The sequence below is a fragment of the Lissotriton vulgaris genome, chromosome 3_1 (assembly GCF_964263255.1).
Source record: "Lissotriton vulgaris chromosome 3_1, aLisVul1.2, whole genome shotgun sequence".
NCBI lineage: Eukaryota > Metazoa > Chordata > Amphibia > Caudata > Salamandridae > Lissotriton > Lissotriton vulgaris.
This window is the reverse complement of record NC_141689.1, coordinates 1617554712-1617564557: the sequence shown is the minus strand read 5'-3', so window position 1 is coordinate 1617564557 and position 9846 is coordinate 1617554712. Positions and strand designations below refer to the sequence as shown.

Here is a 9846-nt window from a genome sequence, read left to right as displayed (position 1 = left end):
AAGTTTGTGCACAGGCAGGATCGGGTCTGGTATGAGCATGAAAATAATAGTATTAGGATGCCATCTCCATCTAAGAAATGATGCAGCAGCCGAGCTCAGTTTACACTTTTAATTTCCTTCGCCGCCGAGCCCCTTTTACATTGTTCAATTTCCTTGCTCAAACAAGCCGCTGCACAGTGTCATTGCATTTGGTGGCCCACGTTGCAAATTAAATATGTTGTGTATGTAGCATTTTGCTCATTACTTATACAGGTCTTTTCATTTATGACAACATGTACTTTATTTAAATCGAAGTCCAGCGGCCGTGCGCTTCTGTAGTCCCGAGCGCGCAGTGCCATGAGTGGAGCGCGCACACACCACGAGAGTTTTCGCGCCGCCGCTTTTAAAAGGCGAGCGGCGAGAAAAACTGGCATTTCCTGATTGCGGTTGACGGAAGACTTTCCTAATTGCGGTGAACGGAAGACGGCGAAAGTGATCACCTTGAAGTGCCAGGTAAGTTTTACAATCTGGGCACTTGCTTTTGTTGCTTCCCCCAGCAGCAAAACCTGCCGCCGGCGCTTTTGGTTTCAGCTGAAGCGCACGCACTGTATCGTTTTGATTATATGCAACTTTTGCGGACAGGGTGCCAGCCGTGCGTTTGAAGGAACTTCTTGAGAAGTCTTACATGTGGCTCTGAGGAGGAGAACCTTGATGTATTTATTTTTCGCAGTTATATAGTGGGAAATCGACCCAAAGGCATTGGAGCGCTAGCGCTGTACACGAGCAACACCAAAAACAAAAAAAAAAACACTGTATAATGCATTTTCGTTTTTTTTGACGGCCTGCTTTCTGCATTAAAGTTTGTGCACAGGCAGGATCGGGTCTGGTATGAGCATGAAAATAATAGTATTAGGATGCCATCTCCATCTAAGAAATGATGCAGCAGCCGAGCTCAGTTTACACTTTTAATTTCCTTCGCCGCCGAGCCCCTTTTACATTGTTCAATTTCCTTGCTCAAACAAGCCGCTGCACAGTGTCATTGCATTTGGTGGCCCACGTTGCAAATTAAATATGTTGTGTATGTAGCATTTTGCTCATTACTTATACAGGTCTTTTCATTTATGACAACATGTACTTTATTTAAATCGAAGTCCAGCGGCCATGATTGGTGACGAGTTAAACAGCGCCGAGCAGGGTGAGGGCTTTTAGCACTCATTGCTGGCAGGCATGCAGGAGGACACGGGACAGCGGCGGGTGGTGCCGGGTGTTTTGGGGGAGGGGGTGGTACTTTTCCTTACCCCATCAGGCCGGGCTTTTCTCTTCCTGCTAAACTGCTACGTATCTCATTGCTTCCTGCTATCTCAGCTAGCGCCAAGAAGCCTTTTTTGGCATTCGAGCGCTAGAAGAACACCTAATATAATATATATATATATATATATATATATATATATATATATATATATATATATATATATATATATATATATATATATATATATATATATATATATATATATATATATATATATATATATATATATATATATATATATATATATATATATATATATATAAAGAAAGTGTGACAACGGCAACGAGGAGTGATATATGAGGGAGCCGCTTTCCGGCTCCCGTCTCATCTGCTGGTATCAGCGCCCGGGGTACCTCTGCAAGGGCTCATCATATCAATGCATTAAACGTGGTAACTATGATGCTGTTGAGGATTGCGCCCATGTGGAGATTCGTTTGCACTTTTCTTCTTTTTCTGGGTTACGCTGTTGCCTCGGAGATCACGTTTGAGCTGCCTGACAAAGCCAAGCAGTGTTTCTATGAAGATATCGCTCAGGGCACCAAGTGCACTCTGGAGTTTCAGGTGATCACAGGTGATCACTGGAGGCCACTATGATGTAGACTGCCGTTTGGAGGACCCTGATGGCATTGTGCTCTACGAAGAGATGAAGAAGCAGTATGACAGCTTTACATTTACTGCTTGCTTCTAGAAATGGCACATATAAGTTTTGTTTCAGCAATGAGTTTTCCACGTTCACACACAAAACCGTATACTTCGACTTCCAGGTCGGAGAGGATCCTCCCTTGTTTCCAAGTGAAAACAGAGTCACTGCACTTACTCAGATGGAGTCGGCTTGCGTTTCCATTCACGAAGCTCTGAAGTCCGTCATTGACTATCAGACACACTTCCGTTTAAGAGAACTGATTTGCTGTGAACAGTAATTGATTGAATCGGTATAACGTTCATACCGCAACTGGATTTATTTAGTAAGTTTTTATTCTCTAGCTTCTCCCTTCTCCCCCAACTCCCATCTGCTGTAAGAAATTGCTTATTTTGCCTATTTCTGTACAGCCCATATCACACTCTAACCTCAGCAAATGCATCTTTTGCAAATAGTATAATGTCATTGCAACCGTTGGATTCCAGAACAATAATTGATGTAGTAAAGAAGGGGGTACAACAGTGGCTGTCTGCTATGCAGAACACTTGGGTTTAGGGGTATTATAGCTAGACAGTCGCTGGTGTTCCATTGAGAGATACTATTAATAGGAAAAGTAAAACATTATCTATACTTTGGCTGATCGGGTCATACTTCTGATGCAAATAATAAAATTACATTTCCAGGGAGTCTTATTTGTATTCTATCACCTATTGCTAACAGTTAAAAACACGATGTGCTTAAGGATCAAGGTACATCTAGAGTTCCAATATAAAATGGTTGATAAAATTAACAGTTTTCAACTTAAACGTAAATATGTAGAATTCTGTTTCTTTTAGACGGGGCCTGATCTTTAAACCAAAACAAAACCACTTGGACTACAGCTGGTCCTAATTTGCACTGTATTGTCTCCCACTTCTCTTATGCAGCCCTTATTCAGATGATTGGCTGTAGAGTGGCCAACGTGCCACGTGCACACTTCACGGACAAATTGACCTTTGTTGAACATGCCACCGTTATGATGCAAGAATACTCAATAGCTCCCCTTTCAAACGGAAACCTAGGGTGAAAGAGGTGCGATATAAATTTGGCCTTGATACATACAAAGTAAATGCAGCCTAGTTTTTTGCCCACAGTTGGTGCACTGGCACAAGGCAACTTGGGTATAGAATCCTATTGAACATCACATGGGCTATTCCAGACAAACACCAGGGCTTAAGTCATGTGCTGACTCGCACCATTAAATATAGATAAATAGCAGGCAATGCTACTGAGCACACTTTTCTTGCTCAAAGCAAATAATTGAATAAGTTGGCTTTTGTAAATGAAAAAAAAAATGATATATGAGGGAATGTGGTAAGTGGAGAAGACGAAAGATAGTAGCGTAAAGAAGAGAAAAAAACAAGAGAGAGAATAGAGTAAGAATTTTGGACAGAGAGAGGGATGGACATGAAAAAGGAGACAGTAGGTGGGAGAGACGGGGTCGAGGAGTGTAGAGACAAGACACGGGAAGAACATTTGAAACAGAAGGTGAGGGGGTAGCAGGATGAGAAGGAGAGACAATGTTGAGATGAACAGAGGTGACAGAAAACAGACCGGACAAGTAACAGAGTGGCATGAGAAGAGGAGAGAGTCGGAGGAGACACAGACACACAGACAGACACACAGACAGACAGACAGACAGACACACAGACAGACAGACACACAGACAGACAGACACACAGACAGACAGACACACAGACAGACACACGCACAGACACACACAGACAGACAGACAGACACACAGACAGACAGACAGACAGACACACAGACAGACACACAGACAGACACACAGACACACACACAGACAGACACACACACAGACAGACACACAGACAGACACACACAGACAGACACACACACAGACAGACACACAGACAGACACACGCACAGACACAGACAGACAGACAGACAGACACACAGACAGACAGACAGACAGACACACAGACAGACACACAGACAGACAGACACACAGACAGACACACAGACACACACACAGACAGACACACACACAGACAGACACACAGACAGACACACGCACAGACAGACAGACACAGACAGACAGACAGACACACGCACACGCACACACCCACAGACAGCCTGAGAGGGCCGACCAAACAGTCATTGGGCACTTTGGTGTGGGCAAACCACTCCTCCCCTGATCGAAGAGCAGCCCAGCCCACCCACCAGCCGCAAAGCAGCAGGACACGTCAGCAAGCATAAAATAATAACTTAAAAGTTATTATCATATTAGGTTTCTTTTCTTTACACTGCTTAAAAGCAGTGGGGGATGTTCCACTGCCATAGAGGAGTACAACAAGAAACAAGAACAACCACATTCAAGGATCTTTTCAATCAGGATATAAAGCTCATCAGAGCACCAAACTCCAGCCCAATCAAAATTGTAGGTGACTCCTTGGAGCTCGTTTTACACATCACAGAAGGTGTAACACATAATGCAGATTTGTAGACCAGTTTAACGTAATGAATGCTAATAATGAAGCACATGGGCACATGCCTATTTGCCTAAACTGGAATCCCTGGTAACTATTTGGTCGTTTTTCCTATTGGAGTATCTGGCCAGTCCCATTCATTGTTTGTACTTCCTAGAGCCTTTGCTAACCATCTTGTTTTAAATTGCAGGTTTGCAGTCTGTAAGGTATTTGGATTTGAATGGTCAGGCGTGAGTACCCACAAAGACAAGGTAATTCTGTTTATGTTCCACATTTGATTTTGGGGGGTGCTGGGTAAATAGGTTCACAATCTGCACCCCATTTCTTTTGCAGGTTTGGGAGACCGTGCTACAAATACAGTTGTACAGGCAGACGTGAGTAGAGGCAGAACAAACAGGTAATTGTTTGGTAGAGTTAAACTGTGGTGCAGCTTGAACATTGCAGTTTAACAACATGCCTTACCTATGTTTTCTTCCGTTGCAGGTTCCGCAGACAGTACCCCACACATTTGAACGGGCATACGTGAGTACAAGCACAACAGGTATTTGTTTGGTCGAGTTAAACTGTGGTGCTTCTTGAACATTGTAGTATAACAACATACCTTACCTTTGTTTTCTTCCGTTGCAGGTTTCGCAGACAGTACCCCACACATTTGAACGGGCATACGTGAGTACAAGCACAACAGGTATTTGTTTGGTCGAGTTAAACTGTGGTGCTTCTTGAACATTGTAGTATAACAACATACCTTACCTTTGTTTTCTTCCTTTGCAGGTTTCGCAGACAGTACCCCACACATTTGAACGGTCATACTTGAGTACAAGCAGAACAGGTAATTATTTGGTAGAGTTCCCTTATGGTGCACATGGCATATTGCTGTATCACAAATTCGCAATGTGCTGATCTAATCTTTACTTCTATTGTAGGCTCTACGGACAGTGCTACATTTAAGTTTGGCAGGGCAGGGCAGTGAACAGAAAAATCCAGGTAATTGCACTCTACATTTTGCCGGCAAAGCCTCAGTACTATGTGAAACATTGCAATCATGAGCATAGGCATCAACTTTAGCCATGCTCCTTTATTTTGCAGGCTTTGTGGCGTAGCAGGCTAAACCCAGTTCTCACAAATATGTTCAAGCGCAAAGCTGTACCTTCTGCAGAGTGCGATGCTTCACCACAAAGGAAGAAATGTTGCCTTGTATTCAAGGAAGAGTGGATGAAAGAAATTGTGGAGGCTGAGACACAGAAATCACGAAGCAAGGTTCGCGTCCAACTTGGGGAACTTTTTCAATACAGTCCAGACGTGGGTTTGATTTGCAAAACATGAGCCGAAGCCAAGATTGTTGGGGACTTTTCTACAAGGAAGAAATGGAGTGATGGCTGGAAACTGGATTACCTGAAACGCCATCTAATTAGCAAAGTGCACTTCCCCACCCAGTGAACAGTGCTCCAGTTAAGAATATTTAGTAAAATCTTATGATGGTACCATCGTTGGAGTCTTGTGCTTTTCTAACCATTAATTGTACTTGCCTGTGTAACCAGTTCATGTTATGGCATGTATTTCCAATTTGCAAACCGGCCTTAAAACCCTTAACTTGGCGCTGGATGTGTGAAAATGCACCATCTTTTCACTTTTTTAAGTAAACGTTTGGGGTGACATTTGGCGCTGCGCGCGCGGTCTAGCTCCTAGCGCACATAGCCATGGTTGCAGCGCACAGAGACCCTCCACTGCCGCACACAGAGGAAAAAAATTAGAGGGAACATTGCCAGTAACTCCCCTAAATTCAGTATTTACGGGAACCCCTGAACCTTGATCATCAGATTCAACGGACTAAAGAAGAAGACGGAAGAGATCTGTGAACGGACCAGTAACTGAACCGATGCAGACAGAAATCGGCAACAACCCCCCCACCTGCAACTTGCTTGACCACTGGACCTGCTGTCCTTTCAGAGACCCTGCTTCCCTCCAAGAATCCCAGAGACCTTTCAGCCTTCACCAAATCACTGAGATCCCGTCTTTGGGCTAGAGGCTAGAGAACCACCGCAATCGAGGACTGACACTTGTGTCAATGTGGCTCACTGCTGCAAAAGAACCCCAAGACCACAAAGGTAGAGGACGACACTTGCAAGAAGAAAGCACTGCATCTGGATGGCCTCCATGACCTAGAGGGACCCTCTCGGCCCAATGACTCAAGCTGTTCAGAGCTCCATTCCTGAGAGCCTGTACCCTCCTTCCAGTGGCCTTGTCAGCCTCTTACTGTACTGCCTGCACGAACACTGCCTCTCCATGATGGTCAGATGAAGGCAGAACTCCTCCATCCTCTGCACATTTCCATCCACACAACCACGACAGCTGGGTTGGCGGTGCCTCCATTCGACCTACAGCAACTGGCTGACGACAACCGCGACGGTAGCTTGTTGGTAGTCTACTGCATCCTATTTCTCTGCATTGCTCTCCGCTGACCACAAAGGTAAATATCATTGCCAGTATCGACCACAGAGCTTTAGATACTGAATCCAGCACCTCTTTGTGTGCCCCCAGTCTCCAAGACTAACATTGAGTTCAGTGACCTCTGCACCCGACCGCCCCAGTGCTGCTGGTGATGCAGTACCGGCCTTACGCTGAACCCTGCCCTGTGTTGGTCTAAACCCTCGAAGACTGGAAGAGTGAGTTGTGCACTTACCTTTAAATGCATAACACTGTTTTCCTCCCTTAGGGTTGCATTGCATTTTTTATCCCATTGCATACAAAAGTCTATCTAATTCTATTGCAATGGTCAACTGTTCTAAACTGATATCACATACGTTTTTCCAAGACTGTAAAGCATTTCTACTGCCTTGCAAAACTGTTCCTACTGCATTAAAAAAAAAACTATTACTACTTTGAAAACTGTTACCTGCAACTGAGTAATTTGTGGTTCTAGAAAAAATATAGCCAAATAATATTTTTTTATACAAAACAATTGGCCTGGATTCAGTCTGAGTATGTGAAATCATTTCTTGCTGAGCGTGTACAATGAACATTTCAAACTCCCACGAATAGAGCTTTTTTGTATTATCTACTTTAGCCGCTGTAAGCCACTGAGGATGCACTGGGCTTTGTGCACACTGTACCCTACTTTGGTATGGTTACAAAAGAGCTAACTTCCTACATATGGTAACTAAATGAGATATCTAGTACTCCATAATCAAGAAGCAGCTCTAATATAGGACTTGAATCAAATAAATAATAAATGGTACTTGAGCAACCTCTTGCATAGCATGTTGGAACATGATGGCCAGCATAAATAAAAGTGGTGTTGGAATTACACAAAGTCTACTTGTATAACAGTTCTAAAAGAAAATGTCCCTTTTGAATGTTGTACAGCAAATTAGATTCAGGAATGAAACCTTCTTTAGCTTTAATACAATTAAAATCACAATATGTCAACGTATCTCCTAATTTTACCTTAATGCTCCCCAACAAGATGGTTACATTTGTACCTAATTTTTATAAATAGAAGCAATATTGGTTTCCATGGCATCAGGCAGTCTCGTATAAGAAGAAATAAAAATATCATTGTACAAATTTAATTTAAAAAATGGAACTGCTATTCTTGAATAACGATTCAAGTGCTTGATTGTTGAAAAACCTAGGTGCTTATTTTAACTTCCCAATTAACAAAAATAGGGATCCAAATTAGCAAACCATCCATAACTCTATCCTGACAGTAACGGAGGGCAATAGTTGCACATGAGGCATACTCATCTAAAAAAAAAAAAGAGCAGAGGAAGCCCAGGTCTCCTGTGAAATGAAAAGATTGTAATCTATATATATAAAAACGAAAGTATGTCTGTTTGTCCTTTATGCATTACTACACCATTCATCCGATCGCCATGAAACTTTGGGAAGTTGTTGAGTACACTCCCGCGAAGGTTTCTGGCAAAAAAAAAAAAAATTACAAAAATAAATATTAATTTGTTAAAAGTTGTTGAGTACACTCCCGCGAAGGTTTCTGGCAACAAAAAAAAAATGTTAAATATCGGCCCCCTGGCCCCCCAGGGCCCTCATAATCTTTCCAATACTGAACATTTACAGTTTACGGTGCGACTCGCTTTTGCAATGACCATCAACAAAGCACAAGGACAATCGCTGCAAGTGTGTGGACTACATTTGGAGAATCCGTGCTTCTCACATGGACAACTGTATGTGGCCAGCTCACACGTCAGAAAACCTTCTGATTTATTTGTGTACACACCAGACAAAAAACAAAAAATACTGTGTATCTACAAGCACTCAAATAAATAAACAGAATTAAAACAACACTTTAAAATGTTTTCCATATTAAAATGAATAAGTTTCAATAAAAATGACACAATGTAAATTGAATGTTATCATAATAAGTTTCCTTATTTTCCTTTCTTCTGAGATCGCAGCAACGCGCGACGGGTAAGCTAGTGTTTAATAAAATGGATCCGATCATTGTTATACAATTTGGTCCGTATACCTGCTATATTCCATGATGTAAAGCTGGCGTCATAAGAAACGTGATCGAGGGCACAAAATTATATGTTGCTGTTATAACATACATAATAGAGGTACCAATGGATGCAATAGTAAACTCACCTTGACCCTCCATCAGAGTGACCCATCCCTGGGTGTCGCCTGTATTTCAGATCAGAATTCAGCATCTACCCCACTTTTGAATAAATAGAAAGTGACAATTGTTTAATTTGGTTTTGGGTAGGGCCGGCGCTAGCCATGGGCAGTATGGGCAGCTGCGCAGGGCCTCGCTCTCAGCTATGTTATGTTATGTTATGTTATGTTATGTTAATTGAAATTTGTTGAGCGCTCGTACGCCCAAAGGCTTCATGGCGCTATAGGAAGGAACCAGGCAAGGCAGTCAATAAGTGGAACCGTACTGTCAATAGTGAGCTTGAGAAAAAAGCCAGGTTTTAAGGGATTGTCTAAAGCTGAGGATGTTATCATTCAGCTTTATGTGGTGGGGGAAAGAATTCCAAAGAGCAGCAGCAAGGTGGTCGAAACAGCTACCTCCAAGGCGCTTCCTTTTGAATGGAGGTACAATCAGGAGTGATTTATAGGTGGATCGGAGGTGACGGGAAGGACAGTATTTTTTGAATAAATCTCTGATAAATAAAGGGCCAGAATCGTTCAGAGACCTGAACAGAATACACCCGGCCTTAAAGGCCACACGTTGCTCGACTGGCAACCAGTGTAGCTGTTTAAGGCCAGATCTGATGGATTGCCTCCTGGGTATATTCAGAAGGAGCCTGGCGGCTTGGTTCTGAACAAGCTGGAGACGTTTAAGCTCTCCAATTTGGAGGCCAAGATAGAGACTGTTAGAAAAGTCCAGCCTGGACAGAACCAAGGAGATGACAATCTGTGTGAGAGCTGCCGAGGAAAAGAAGCGAGCGATTTTTTTTATTTTC

At 42.8% G+C, this 9846-nt stretch overlaps 1 pseudogene; it reads left to right on the top strand.

The window, feature by feature from the left end:
• Positions 1-1687: 1687 nt before the first annotated feature.
• LOC147728257 (transmembrane emp24 domain-containing protein 7 pseudogene) lies at positions 1688-2211 on the top strand (annotated as a pseudogene).
• Positions 2212-9846: the final 7635 nt, after the last annotated feature.